A 16,048-nucleotide genomic window follows, 5' to 3' on the forward strand; every position below is an offset into this window, starting at 1 on the left:
TTGGGATTAAATGTGTGTACAAATCCTCTTGGTTCATAGCAAGATAACTACACTTACGTCAAAAGAAAAGTTATAATCTATAAGAGGTAGTATGATGGGATCCGGTGAAAGAAGTATTTCATTGAACCTTTCTAGACCAAAGAGAAACACTATACGTTGTTGAAATTGTATTTTACGGCATATCCATATGTTAATTCTAATAGATCGCACAGAGTGGAAGCGATAGAAATTCTCATCATGTGGATTATTCATCTAGGGTAACTCTAGTATGTGCAAAATGTAGATATGAGAAAAGAGAAGAGAAGAGAATTTCCCTCCCAAGCCCTATTCTTGCCTGTAGGCAATAAAAATACTGCGGGGAGAGATGTACCTGCAAAGAGAACCTAGAATTTGTAGAGAGAATGAATTTCTAAGAGTGAGAGAGATAAGTTTGGTTAGAGAGGGAGACAAAATTAGATATATATGTTGGATTAGAGGTGAAAAAGAAAACAACAAGAAATCAAGAAAATATCAAACCAGTTAATATCTTACTTGACAAACCCTTCGGGAGTTATTCACCATTTTTTATGGAGAGAGAAGAAGAGAGAAGACTTAAAGCCTTGATTGATGCACCAAGTTCAAGTCCTTCTTTGATTAGAGCTTATCTTCCAAGGATAGCTTACAAGAATGTCTAGTCTTCCTCTAGAGTAAGTATAGGCTTAGGCTTATGTTTATGGCTAAGTACAATTATGCATTACTACTCTCACTCCCTCATGAATTCATCTCATGAATGGCTTGAATTCCTTGAATGTCTTTCAAGGAAGAAGAGGTCCCCTTTTATAGGTGAAGGGAACCCCCAAGGGTTTACACAAGAAGAGAAGAGCCAGTGTGAACAGAAACTAGAAAAGTTTGAAATGAGTTGTCCCTGCATGATGTCGACATCCACCCCCTCTAAACCTGCACATCCTCTGGTATGTGCCACATTCTCTCTTTGTAAGATCGGTCCTCCTGTACATCTTCCTTGCTTTCTTCTTCACTGGATGACTCCAAAGCTTCATCTTCACTTTGATCTTCACCTGTGTTTTCCTCTTCCTCCTCATCAACATCTTCTGGATCATTGTCTCCTCTTCTCTTAAACAATTTAATCCTTTTTCCTGCAATGGGAATCTTTACTTCTGTACCATCTAGTTCAGACAAGCTGTAAGTAGCATTTTCATGCACATGCTTTACAACATACGGTCCAAACCATCTTTTTGAGAACTTACGCATGACTGTGTGTTGGTTATCAAGGCTACTATCATACACTAAAACCCAATCACCTTTGTCAATTGCTTTGCTCCTGAGCCGATGTCGCTTATCAAAGTAGTCCTTGTTTTTCACCCTTGCAATTTTGAGTCGTTCATTTGCAGCCTCAATGTCTCTAGGTCTTCTCTCTAGTTGCCTTATACGTAATGCAAGGAGACCTTCCTTGCTAAGTCCCTCTTGCCAAGCGAGTACATTCCATGTGGGAATTGTATCTTCAATCGGCATCACTGGCTTTTGACCATACATTAGCTCCGCACGTATACAGCCAACTACTGAGCTATGTGTTTTACGATCAGCCCATAAAGCATATGGTAACAATTTTGGCCACTCACCAACTCTTCCTTTGCAAGCTTTGGCCAAAGCTTTGATGATAGAAGGATGCCCTCTTTCACTCTTTCCATTGCCTTTAAAGTTCTAAGCTGTAGTAAGAGAAAGCTTGATTCCTATTTGGAAAAGAACTTCCTTGCTTCTTCGGCATCCAGTTCACCTCTATCTGCAATGATCTTTCCCACACAACCATAACCGCAAATCACCTCATCAAGAAGGAATTTGCACACACCTTCTGTGGTTTTAGCTCTTAATGCTCTTCCTTCAACCTGGTTAATTAGGTCCTCTCGTGCAAGAACCAAGTATCTCATCTGCCAGAGTCCTAAAGGCATTGTGACTAGATCCACAACCCATTTATAGTGCATGTCCAGTGGATATGCAGGGTGCAATCCATCACGATGTCAAACATTTGAATACATATACATTTGACAAGTTACACACGACTCTACAAATTGAGATACACCTTTGTACATACCCTTCCACCACTATTTTTCTTTCAACTAGGAGAAGGTTGCCCACACACCCATGTGTCCAGCCCATAGACTCTCATGAAACTCTTCCATCAGCTTTACTTGAGTCTGTTTTCTACATATAACCCATTGTGGTGTAGCACCCTTTTTGTTTAGGATGCTTGCACAAGTAACCATCCCTCAAAAAGTATCCATATGCTTTCCTACGTATCCTCTTAAATTCTTGTTCAAACCAATCATCTTGTTTTGCTAGAGTACTCAAATAGCTTCCAATAAGAAGCGAATCACCTTCATAAATATCTTTCTAAACAATTCAAGTGGATTAGTCATGCAGACGTTGTTACCTTTGACATGAGAGATGGACTAGAACTTTGTGCCTACATCATCTCCCTCGTCAACCATCGGTGACTCATCTTCATACCTTGCCCCTTATAGCATATCTGCCACTATATTGTCTTTACCTGCAATATGCTTAAACTCAGGATATAAGGACTTAATGTAGGCAATCCACCGCAACATAGAAATGTCTGGCGTTGATCAGCTTGTAATCATCCCAAGAAGTGGTAGACAATTTGTTTCTACAACCACACATACACCAATTAGGTACTCTTTCCCATTTTTCAAGGCTATAACCATACCCCATAACTCTCTCTCTATCTGTGGATAGTTTCTTTGGCGAGCACTTAGTACCTTTGCTCCAAATCTCACCACATACCTGTGTCCTTCCTCGTCATCTTGCCCTATTGCCAGTCCAATCCCTGTAGGACTGGTCTCTACTTTCACAATTACTGGCCTTTGACACTCATAGTCTACCTTTCTCAAAGTTGGTGTTGACTGGAGAAAATATTTTAGCTTTTTCATGGCTTTTGCATATGCTTCTGTCCATTTGAACTTTTGATTCTTTCTAATCAACTGATAAAGAGGATCAGGTACATGTACATAATGTGGAATCCAAATAACATAAAAGACACAGGCTCCCAGAAACCTTCTAACTTTAGTGATGCTAGTGCATGTTTCTTTCATTCTTTGGATGGCATCTACCTTTGTTGAACAAGGTTTCCTACCATATGGCCCAAACATGTGCCCCACAATGAGCACTTCATTAACACCAAACATATACTATTTTCCTAACAAAGTAAGATTTACTTCTTCCAGTCTAGACAAAATTTTATCACAATCACTTGTGTGATTTACCACAATCCTGCAGCATCCCCTGAGATCCAAAGCTTCATCTTCTTCACTTTCTTCACATCCTTTGATAGGAAAATCATCAATGAAAGGCATTGTGATTTGAAGAATAAAGTCACGTAAAACCTTATTCATCCCATTCATCATATGTGCAACCGAGTTTGTTGCTCCCTGTGGAAAGGTACACATCCTTGACAAACCCAAAGGTGTCCTCATGGTTGTCAAGTCTCTGCTTTTGATTGCAAGTTTAAATTGATCATACCTTGAGTAGAGATCCCCCATCGAGTAGATTGCCCTTCCTGCAAATGCCTCTGCAAACTCATCCACAATTGGACCTGTACCTACATTTCTAATTGTCACCTTGTTCACTGGTTGCATATCTTGGATGAAGCGTAGAGCACCATTCTTCTTTGGAACTGTGAACCACCTGTTTGAGTATGGAGCACAAGAAGGCTCCAAAATTCCCATTTTGATTTTCTCATTCAATAGCTCTACTAACTTTGGCAAATGAGCCTTTGAAACCGGAATAGGCTATAGATTCCAAGGCACATGAGGGATTGTAAAAATCACCATAGAAGCTACAAGAGAAGGATCAACACATCCTATCTCATGTGGCTCAAATGCAAAATCCTTACCATGCTTTGAAAGCATTCCTTTATAGCACTTTGTCTCCTCCTGTGTTAGAAACTCCTCGCAACCAATTTGCAACTCTTGAAAAGACTCCTTTGTGAAGGTATGCCCGATCTTTTTAGGATTCCTTAAACTTGGTTGCAAAGAAGCTTGCTTAAGCTTTTCCCTGTTGTTGGGTGGTAAGGGTGAAGCTATTGGTTTCACCTTCTTTGCTACACACTTGTATTTAGTTTCAACATGGACTTATGGGCCAACTGTTTGTTTCTCTTTAAAGGCTTCTATTAGTTGATACATTTCTATAGAGAAAACTTCCACAACTCATTTTCAAGATGCAAACTAGACTCCATTATAGCATCAAGCTCACCCATAGTATCTACAAAAGAAACTTGTTCACACAAACCCAAAACATTTTTAGTAGGCTCTAGCAACCCACTCTTTTTCATGCCTATTTGTACATTGTGTACATATTGCCTCTCACATCTCTTCAAATCTTCAAGTTTTGTAAAACATACTTATCCATTCCTTGTTACCAAGGAGCCAGTTGAGAAAGTTTCACCTATTTTTGGATCAGGCGAAACCCTTTTTCTTTCTGTACCACTGCAATCCTGCTTTACAATGGTACTTGGCCTCAGTAAGTGAATCAGCTTTCTTTTGGGTTTTGCTTGCAAACATAAGTCATTGATAGTTACTTGAAGCTGCTTGTGAAGTTTCATTTCATTCGGTCGTCAATTTCAGCCGTTATGCCAAAATGACGCTTTGTGTGTCCGCAGCCAAATCGGTTGTTCCGACCTACTTTTTGTGATTCAAACTTGGAGATATTCTATGGTTGCATTGTCCTTGATGTGGTTGAACTTCCTGTGAAGTTTCGTGTTGTTTTGACAACTTTTTCCTGTTTGCCTCTTGCAAGCTCTGTTGACCTAGGGTTTTTCCAGTCGTTCTTTCTCGAGCTTTGAGTGTTAGAAACCCATCTTCTATACTAGGGTAACCCACCTATAAGTTCTTGCAAGGTTTGGTTAGGCGGTTGTGCCACTACCTAGCATTCTACCTCATTCCCCGTCTGCTCTTGTTTCTTGGTTTTGGTCAGTTTTCGCGACAAAAGTTAATGATAAGCATCAAAAGCTTATGGCAACGAGTCTACCTCTCATGTTTGGTGTCCTCTGAGCTCTCGTGGAAGTCGTAGAAGGTCGTAGAAGATCTGTGCTCCTATGGCTCTCTACTCTTCTCCAAGAAGGTAATAGTGTGAATGAGCTTGAAAGTGATGTGAAAAATACTTAACTTCGGACTTCCCGGTTCACTTGCCACCAAATTTGTCATGTGCTCCTATCTCGTTGTGAGATGCGCTTTAGGATCTGAAATTTCCCAAATCGGACTCCGTTTGACCTGTTTTCTTAGAATTCCGTTCACTTGCCAAAATTCTGCCGTTTCGGACTTTCCGTAACTTTTTCAGAATTGTACCCAATTTTTACCATGGGTTGCCCTTGTCATTAGGACCATCACCGTCTATTCTTTTCTTTTTTCCGATCTCATTTCACCCGCTTTTTTTTTATTTTTCTTTTACTTTTATTAAGAAAATCATAAAAAATAAAGGAAAATAACAAATTAAAGCCAAAAAATTCCAAACATACACAATAAATAGCTGGTAACCCTGTGTATATGAATATACACTTATTTGTGATTTCTGGACTTGGATTACCACTTTTTTCCACTTTTTAGCTCCAAAAACACTCTTATTTAGTGATATTTACACGTCTAGAGACCCAAATTCATCATTTGATCTCTTCTTGTTGCAAAACAAGGTATATAAGGGCATAAATATTATCAATATCCACAATTAAACATAAAAATTGTAAAATCATGTAAGACACTGCCCTTGTAATATAATTTTTGTTTTTCTTTGTTTTTTTGTCGCTTGTAGCTGCTTTGTAGCTCCTGTATACCTGTATACGCTTGTAGCTGCTTTGTAGCTCCTGTATACCTGTATACCTCCCCCCCTCCTAGTCTGAGTCCTCCCGTACGACTATGAAGTGTCTGTGGGTGAAGCATTGTAGTTGTTTGGGTCATAAGTTCCTAATGCAATTGTAGAGCGATGATACAACAGTCTTTCCAATAAAGCTGCTCTTTGTTTGATTGAAGGATTGGTGGTCGGGTTTTGGGTTGGTTTTGGCACTTCAGTAGTAGAATCAATAGATGGATTCTTCTTTACCTTGTTGTTCTTTTTCACAATCCAAATCTGCTTCCACTTCGCTTGTGCTTGCCACAAACTCTTTGCGACCCAAACCTGCTTTGTTCTTTGTGTTGATTTCCTCGCCTTGAAATACCTAGGAGTTTCCGTGGATTGTACTGAAGGGAGTTCCTGTTTACAAATCCTTGGGATCCAAATTGGCTTGCTATAGCTTTGTGCCGTCATGAACTTCTTTGGAATCCAGATCTATTTCACTGTCCTTGATTGTCTAGAATCACTCTGTTGTCTGGTATTGAAGACTCTGTTTTCCACCTTTGTGTTCTCTGGCACAACCTTTTTTGGTCTCCATACCAACTTTGACTCCGTTTTTTCCCAAGGTTTATCTATTATATTATTGCTTGTCTTCCTTATCCAATGTTGAGAGTTCCTCTTCGAAGAGCAATCCAGTTGTATAGAAACTTTTGGTTGCCATTGCTTCTTCTTTTTCTCTGGTTGTTGTTTACCTTTGTTCTTGGATTCTTCCTTTGGAGTTGGCTCTGCTCCTTTGGTGAACTTAACTGATTGACTTTCACCTTCGTATTTGATAAGCACTGATTTAGAACTCCAGTCAATCATTGCATTATATTGCTTCTGCCATGGTTGTCCTAGCAATAATGGATGTTGTGTAGCTTGGTCTTCAACCACGTAAAACATATGAGGATACACATACTGGTTAATCTGTATATGTAAAATTGTGCATCCGATAGTTTTGATTGAATTCTCAGAGTAACTCTTTAACTCTTGCTTGGCAGTTTGTAATTTAGTGTCATTTGTCAATTGTCTATACAAACTGAGTGAAAGTAGGTTAGTTTGAGCTCCTGAAAGTAGGTTAGTTTGAGCTCGTCTAGCTTTTCCAGGTCATCTATTCTATCAGAAAGCTCGTGCCCTGTCCACTCTAGATCCTTAGCCACCCTTAAGGTCGAAATCAAGAATTCTATTAGTAGGATAGCATTTAGCCCAAAAACCATGTTATATGGGGTCGTTCCTATTGATGTTTTATATGCTACCCTATATGCCCATAATGTTGAATGCAACTTCTGGTCCCAGTCAATTCTCGACTCATATACAATCTTCGTAAGGACCGTGCATATGGTTTTGTTTGTTGCTTCAACTTGTCCGTTTGCTTGTGGATGATACGGGGCTGATTTCCTATGGATTACCATGAATTCATCTAGAAGGATCTCTATCACTTCATTTATAAAATGTGTGCCTCGATCACTCACAATTTCTATTGGCAATCCATATCGTACAAAGACGTATTCATATAGAAATTGTGCCGTGGTCCTGGCATCTTCTTTTTGAGTTGCCTTTGCTTCGACCCACTTTGTTAGATAGTATGTAGCCACAACGATGTATTGTGCATGAGTCTTATATGCAGGAGGTGAAATGGGTCCGACATAATCAATCCCCCATTTTGCAAAAGCTCTTGCCCCTATCATTGGTCTAAGCGGCATATCATATCTTTTAAGTGGTACTTTGGTCCGTTGACAGTCATCACACCGTTTAACGTATTCCTCAGCGTCCATATGTAATGTTGGCCACCATATTCCTGCGGCTAAGACAAGTTTTGTTGTCTTATCACCAGAGAAATGGCCTCCACCTACTCCTCCATGAGCTTGCTCCAGGATTATCACATACTCAGACTCTGATGCGCAAATCCTAAGCTAGTTCTCTTTACCTCTCTTATAGAGTTGATCTCCTATTAAAGCGTAATCTCTAGCTTCTCTCTACAGATTTCTGACGAGCTTTTGACGTTTCTTCTAGGAAAGTTCTATTTGTGAGATATTCAACAATATACTGACTCCATTCCGCAGCGATCATTATCTGATATAATGTCGAATACTCTGCTGGCGGTTTTGATGAACATACAATACATACAGTGACATATTCATGTACGCTTTCTTTCATTCCTGGCCAATAGACTCCCAATTGTAACAAATTCCTATATGTGTTCCTTCTTGAACAATGAAATGCACATTCTTGAACATGTGCTTCCCGCAGATATATATTATATTCCTCAGGATTGATGCATAGTCGTAAAACATGATCATTTTCCAATTGATACAACTTTCCTGCAACCAATTGAAGATTCTTGGATTGCTGAATAGCAATATGTTTCTGGTTGTATTCTCTTCTATCAAACTCTCCTCCATAGGTTAATAGGCTAATGACATTTTGAGACCACTTCGGTATCATTTCTATGTTGAACAAGTACGCGTCTGGCATGTCGTCATCCACTCCTATAGGGTCTTCTCCATTGGTCAATCGCGAAAGGTGATCAGCTCTAAGATGTGTTTTTCCTTTCTTTACTACTACCGTGAAGTCGAATTCCAGTAAGATAATGAACCATCTCACTATTCTCCCGGTATTGCATGGTTTATTCACTAGGTAGAGCAAGGCTTGGTGATCCGTAAAAAACACAAACTTGTTGGCTAGAAGATAATGCCGAAATTTCTTCACAGCATATATCATTCCTAATCCCTCTCGCTCTGTTGTGGTGTAATTCTTCTCTGCATTGATGAGCTGTCGACTGGCGTAACAGATAGGAAAATCCATGTTTCCTTCTTCTGGCTGAGCCAGAATGCATCCTATTGCATATAACGAAGCATCTATATGCACATGGAATATCTTCTCCCAATCTGGTGATTTCAAGACTGGAGCAGTAATGAGTGCCTCTTTCAATTTCTTGAATGATTCCTCACACTCCTCTGTCCATTCAAAGTTCACTATTAGCCTGTAAAGTGGTTGGCCTATTATAGCGTACATGTAAATGAATCGTCTATAATATCCGCAATGTCCCATAAAGCTCTGTACTTCTTTCTCATTGGTTGGTCTAGGCATATCCACTATAACTTTTATCTTCTCTAAATCCGTGGATATTCCGTTTTGTGAGACAATATGTCCCAAAATTCTACCCTGTCTGACCATAAACACACATTTCTCAGGATTGAGACAAATGCGATACGTCCTACATTTCTCAAATACTTTTCTTAGGTGTTCTAGATGCTCATCTCTCATAAGAGAATGTACACATAAGTCATCCATGTATATTTCTAGAAACAACCTTAAGTATTCTTTGAAAGCATGCGTCATCAGCCTCTGGAAGGTTGCGGGAGCATTGGTTAGACCAAAAGGCATAACCCGATAAGCATAAATTTCCCACTCCGTTGCAAAAGCTGTTTTATGTTGATCTTCCGGTGCTATGGCTAGCTGGTTATATCCTGAAAAACCATCAAGAAAGGAGTATGTTGTTTTCCCTGATACACGCTCTAGAACATGATCAGTTATCAGCAGGGGATAATTGCCCCTGCTTGTTGCAGCATTCACTTTTTTTAAGTTGACACACACTCGGAGTTTTCCGTTCTTCTTGGGTACCACTACAATCGGAGATACCCAATCGGTGTGTTCAATCTCGTATATGAATTCAGCTTCCATTAGCTTATCTATCTCTTCTTTGATTCGCTTAGCAAACGTATCATTATATGTGTATGGTCTCTGTCTGCTAGGCTTTGCGTCTTGTTTTAGTGGGATTGTGTGTTGGCATATTGATGGGTCAACTCCCTTTAAGTCCTTATAAGACCATGCAAACACATCCCTGTACTCTCTGAGAAGACTCAAAAGTCTCTCTTCCTCGCCTGGAGAAAAATCTGTGGCTATGTACGCCGGTCTAGGTGTCTCACCTGGAGCTGCTAAATCAACTTTTTTTGCATCCTCCGGTCCGTCATAAGATTCGTTCTCCCTTCTCTCTCGAATAGGTTGGGTTAATACCACCTTCCTATCCTCTATTGTAAATTTCCTGTAGTGAGAGGGAACATCCATGTTTTCCTTGATTTTGGCGTTTTCGTCCTCTCCACTCTCAATTTCTGTTGTCCAAACTTCTTTCAGAGTTTTCTTCAGCTCTCTGTACTTGTTTCTATGTTCTAACTTGGACTCCGTGTGTTCTCTGTTGTGCTTGTTCTTTTCTTATTTTTCTGTTTCAGTTTTCGTTTCATTCCTTTGAACTTGATTTCTTGAGCTTCTTTTGTCTTTTCGTAAGCTCTTTTGCTCATTGCCTCTCATTCTTCCAGAAATCTTGTCCTTAACACAATCTTCCGCCTTTACTAGCATTAGGAATTGATTTTTTCCTCTTATTCTAGGCATCGGATTGGTTCTAACCCCCTTTGTTTTTCTCTTTGCTCTATAGCGTTTCTGGCGTTGTTTAGTTTGGTTCGGAAAATCATAAAATCGGACATCCGTTATAGTTTCTTCGTTTCCGCTTGAATTGTCCGTTGACTCGTTGTCTGCTTCATTTCCCCACTCTGGATGATCGGAAATGTCGTGAAACACCTCTTCTTCATCTTCCTTTTCCAGTGTATCGTTCTTTTTAGTTTCTTTTTCGAGTGTAGTTCTCAGCATGAAGTACGGAACCACGTCGTACCCGTCCTTGTCGCAAAATTTCGTTGTGGGACCATCCGGAATTGCACAAACATCTAGGGTTGCTAGAATGTGTGTCCATTCAAATGGTTCAAGCGTGTCCACTGGAAAGGGTTCTCCTATATAAGTTTCGTCTTCGATAGCCCTTTCTAAAACATATTCTTCTCGCCTTAGACTTCCACATTTCGAGGCTCCACACATCCATAACTCCTTGGGCTTACCTAACCAAGCTGGAAATTCGGATCCCGCCAAAGTAACAACTCCTCTACCGGTGTTCGGTTCACATCTTTGTAGCTATGGTCTCTCAGGTTCACACGTGTAGTGGTTTCCATATTTCTCAGGTATATGTGATCGTAGCCCCAATCTTGGACCATTTTCAATTGTCTCATGAATGGTCTTCCCAGTATGATATCATAGTTATTCTCCTTGCCAAAATCGACAATAGCAAAAGTATGTTCGTATTCAATGCCGCAAGAAGTCACTACGACTTTCTCTAATAACCCCATAGGTTTCTCCATGTGTCCATCTGCTAATTGGAGTTTCAACTTAGTCTTCCTTATTGCTGGTTTCTCCCATTTTTTCCAGATTTCTTTTGTAGCAATGGCTACCCGAGCTCCGCTGTCTAGTATTGCCATGGTGTTCACTCCTTGGAATTCAACTGGTAAGGTTGTATTCCCCTCTTCACCTTCGCAATACTTTCCGACCTTGTTTAAGGGTACAGGCTTAGTGTTCTTTTGTGGTTTGCTCAACTCTTGTATACCCTCTTGCAGTCTTGATGTTGGGTCTTTTATCCCAAATTTCTCCAAGCATTTTCCTACAGTGGTCCACATATGTGGTCTTAGCCTCAAAAGCTCAGCTAGAGTGATAGTGCATGTCACTGGTGTTGATAAGATCTCTATCAATCCTTGCGAGTCCATGACTTTTTCTTATGAGATTCTTCGTGAGGGAAGTGCTCTTATCTCAGATTTTGCTTCATACTCTCCTAAGTAAGAAGGTAAGGTATTCAATGAATGAGGTTTGCTCTCCATTGTTCTAACAGAGCCCCCATCTCCCCAGTAAGATTGCAGATCCAAGTCCACTTGAGATCCTGCCTCAAATTCCACTATGGGAGGATTCCTGATGTCCTTTTCCCAATTTGTCTGATTAGCTTGGCAACTTAGCTCATTTGCAAAGTTTGCCTCTCTCACTTGTTTCCAAAATTCATTGTAATCCTCATCTCTTCCGTAAGACCTCTGTATGACTGGATGAAAACTCTCTATCTCCTGATCGGTTGTGTTCAATACTATGCGGTCATCCTTGTGTGTATTTTCAGGCTTTTGTGCACTGGGAGTCTTTTCAGCTACCCGTGAAACGATAGTCTCTTGCTGAATTGGGTTTTCCGTTCCACAATTCATTGTTTCTCTTGGTGGTTCTAATAAGGCTTGTGCAGTCTCGATCATTCTCTGGCACATTTCAAGTCTCTGCTTTTCCAATTCCGCGTTTGGGTATGTCATCCACCTCTGTTCTTGTGTTTGGTTGTTCTTTAACCTAGCTTCGTAAGCTCTCATCAGTGCGTCCAATGGTTCGTGTGCTTTGTCGACTATCACTGATCCCCCTGAGCTTAAGCTCGTTGTTTCTTTGATACTCTTTTGTTTCCTTCTTTCCGGGCTCATCTCTCGTTTCCCGTTTTGACTCTCAAGTTTTTCTAATCTATCTTTAGTTCGCTTTAGTTCCTCAGCTAGAATAGCGTCTTCACGTTCTTTTCTCAACTTCATGCGTGCTTTTCTAGCTTTCCATGTGTTTCTCTGACTCCGCGGTCCTTGACTAACCACTTCAGTCGCTAACTTTCCATTCTCAGGTTCTCTAGTGGTTTTCTTAGCTTGAGCTCTAGTAACAACTTGCGTTGGTATCAGAGTTTCATTTTCAGACCCACTGCTGGTAGGAATAGTTTCTAGCATATTCAATGTCGTCTTTTGCACTTTGTTTGGATTCTTTGAACAATCCTCAATGAAGTGAGTAACCCCACACTCAGTGCAATAAGCGTTAATTCTAATGATTTCCGTATGTGGACAAACATTCATCAGATGGTCACCTCCACACTTGTAACAGGGTCCTAGTGCTGGTCTTTGTCCCATTTGATTCGTCCTTTGTGGATAGGATGGTCTTTGTCCTGTTAACCCCCCATGAGCTATGAACATCAATGTTCTTGCGTCCAAATTGTATCTCTCTTCATCAGAAGCACTTATAACTGTTGGTATTCCAACATTCCCAATCATGCCCCATGGTTCTGGTTGTTTGGGTTCTTCTGGTGGGTAATACACAGTTGGAGACATGTGTGCACCAGATTCTTCATAATAGGCTTGAACAGACACTAAGGCTTGTTCTTCCTGATTCTCTAAGGTTGGTGCATATCTAATGCCCACTGGTCTTGCTCCTGGTAAAGGTGGTTGTTGTCCCAATACCGGTTGCGGTCTTTCTATCCCCATAGGTCCTGGTACATTTCCCGTTGGGTATCGAGGTACTGGATGTACTTGAGGTGGTGCTAATTGAGCAGGAGGTGCATACTGACGCTCCCTTACATACCCTTTGTTGTAATAGCACTCCTCTGTTGGATGGTTTGTCCATTTTTGTTCAATAGCACACCATTTTAGTGGTTTTGGCAATGGTTTTTGGTATGGTGCAATCCTTTTTAGAGCATCTTCTATCATTTGCTCTACATTTGGCATGGTTGTTGTTTGAACATTCTTTTTAGTGGTAGTCTCGCTCGCTACGAAGGAAGAGCTACTGGATGCAAAATCTATATCCGCTGACACCTCTCCATAAACCGTACAGTTATCCACTAAGTACAATGCTTCTCTAGTTACTTGGTCGAAACTTGTACAAGCTTTCATGTGCAAGTCCTTCTTGAGAGTGTCGTTTCTCAATCCTTCAATAAAGAGAACAGATAGTCTGTCATCTTGTGGTCGTTCACGTACTGGACATCTCTCAATGTATTGTTTGAAGCGAAGTGAAGCTTCCTTCACTTTCTCGTGTTCTCTCTGTTTAAAAGCATATATTTGTGAGACCGTATTGTGCTTAATCCCTCGTTTTGAGAATTCCTTAGCAAACTCTCTTAGCAAATGGTCAATGTCATGGAATCCCCCTCCGTTCAGTGGTTGAAACCATGTCAATGCCGTACCTTCTAGAGTAAGACCAAATCCCTCGTATTGTGTATGGAAATCTGTTATCTGCTCAGCTCTTAAGACTTGCTTAAAGAGTGACATATGTGCATACGGATCTCCTGAACCACCATACTTCTTTGGCATACACTTGGCTACTTGAGATGGTCTCATACGTCTATGGTCTGCTACCAATCTCATTGCTCCTGTGTCCCGGCTAAAGCTTTCTCTAGCATCATGGACTTCATGGGTTACCCTTGTCGGTTCCCTTGCCCTGAGTCTACTACTAGGAGGTAAATGTGATGGTTCCGCTTCGAACCTTGGACCTAGAGTGGTATATGTGGGGATTGGAACTGCACTACCTCGATTCGTATCCATTGACTCTCTCGAATGTAATGATCCCATTGGTCCGGGCTTCGAGTACTGAGGTTGACTGAAAGAGTCAGCAGCCTGAATTCTTTGTCCTCCTGTTGTCATTGGGTTTTGCACTCCATTTGTTGGTGCTGGTCTTTGTGAGCTAGAAGTAACATAATACTGATGTAGTGGTCCCCCAAAGTATGTATATCCTTCTAATTCTTTCTTGCCCATTGTTGAGTATTGCCTCCCATACTTGTCGTAAGCGGCAATTTTCACTTCCGATCCCTCTGTGTAGGTAAAGACATAAAGTCTTTTTTGGTCTGTCAACTCTCCAGTGTAGGGTTCTTCACATCTATAATAGAGATCTTGCTCCCCATTATTATATTTGTATAGCCCCACATAGATGTTATCAATGCTGATCCTCGTAGTTTCATTCTCTCTTCTTAACCTCGCATCAGGGAAGTTCATTATTGGTGCTTTCTCCTCAAGTTCTTCATCTACTTTGGCTTTGGCGCCCATCAATCCCCACTTGTCCACAATGTTAGGGTTTAGGACTACCAAATACATGGTACCCTCGTCATCTAGATATCTATCTCCGCTATAGCTCACAGGCACTAAGTCCTTGAACTCACTAGGTCTATCTTCTATCTTTACACAATAGCGGTCCATTCCATCTTTGTAGATCTTGGCACCTTGCTCATTGCCGTACTGGTATTTTATGAACAATAGCTTCATTGTGGCAGAAGGGTTTGATGGTCCTGTTGCCATATTTTCTCTGTTGTTCAGGTTCAAGTGTTCCAAGTGTTCGGTGAAAATCTCGTCAGATCTCTCCGAAGAAGTATCAGAAACACTTCCTTCAAAGATCCGCTCTAATGGTTGCACCCAACTTTGGTTTACACTTCCCTCGGTTGATATGACACTTGCTTGTTCCCCTTGTTTTGGTTGGTTATTCTGGAGATTCCTGCCCGATCTCAAATTCATCAATTCCCCTAAAGGACTTTAACTTTTTCGTCTTGGCAATTTGTTTTCCCAAGTTTTTGTGGTCAGAATTGATCCAAACTGATTGATACTTGGTCAATTGTTTAATCTTGTCAGTTGGACAACTTCTGTTTCATCAAGTGAGAATTTTGTTGCAGTTATGCTGAAAAAGACCTTATACGCGTATGATGTCTTTTTTTTCACAGATTTGGACTATTTTGGTTATGCTCACTCTCAATAGCCCCCTTATGCTCTGTCCACTCACAAAATTCAGTTTGAACTCTGTTTGAGCAAGTTATGGCTAATTTAGGCTTTTCTTGGCAATTTTCCGCTTTTGACTTGTTTTGGGTCAATTGTGATCCAAATGGGATGAAACTTGAAATATAACCTCTAGACAGCTATTACAATGGATCTGTGTTGGCAAAGTATCAAAATATGTCCAAAATTAGGTCAAAGACATAATACGCGTATGATGTCTTTTTCATCAATTTGGGTCAAGACTTGATATTCTTGCTTTCTACAGTGTTTGTAACAATCTTGTCAGGTCAGATATCAAAAATAAGCAGTGGATGTGCTAAAAGACATAATACGCGTATGATGTTTTTTGTCCCAGATTTTGACTATTCTTGGTTTTAAGCCTTCTCCAATGTTTATAATTGATTTTCAAGTGTTTTTGTCAGGTTTGAATGTAAAAACAAGATCTGAATCCAAAATTTCCTATTCTTTGCGTTTCTTGGACTCCGACTTGTCTTTTTGGGTTTCTTTGAGTGTTAATGCTCTTGTTTTAAGTTGAAATTAGGGTATAACCCCCCTTTTGAACACTCTGGTAAAGTCAAAATTTTTGTTTTGGTCTTTGTTTGGTCATTTAGACATCATACGCGTATGATTTTTAAAGTTGCAGATTTCCAGTTTTTTGGCACAGAATCCTTCCTAAAGCTTTCTCAAGTGCTCAGCAACTCCCAGATACACAGAAAATTTCTCTGACTTTTGTTTATTGCAAGTTTCACTACTAACTCGACAGTTTAGTGATCTAACATGCAATC

The sequence above is a fragment of the Adiantum capillus-veneris genome, chromosome 2 (assembly GCF_014529385.1).
Source record: "Adiantum capillus-veneris isolate H3 chromosome 2, ASM1452938v2, whole genome shotgun sequence".
Taxonomy (NCBI): Eukaryota; Viridiplantae; Streptophyta; class Polypodiopsida; order Polypodiales; family Pteridaceae; genus Adiantum; species Adiantum capillus-veneris.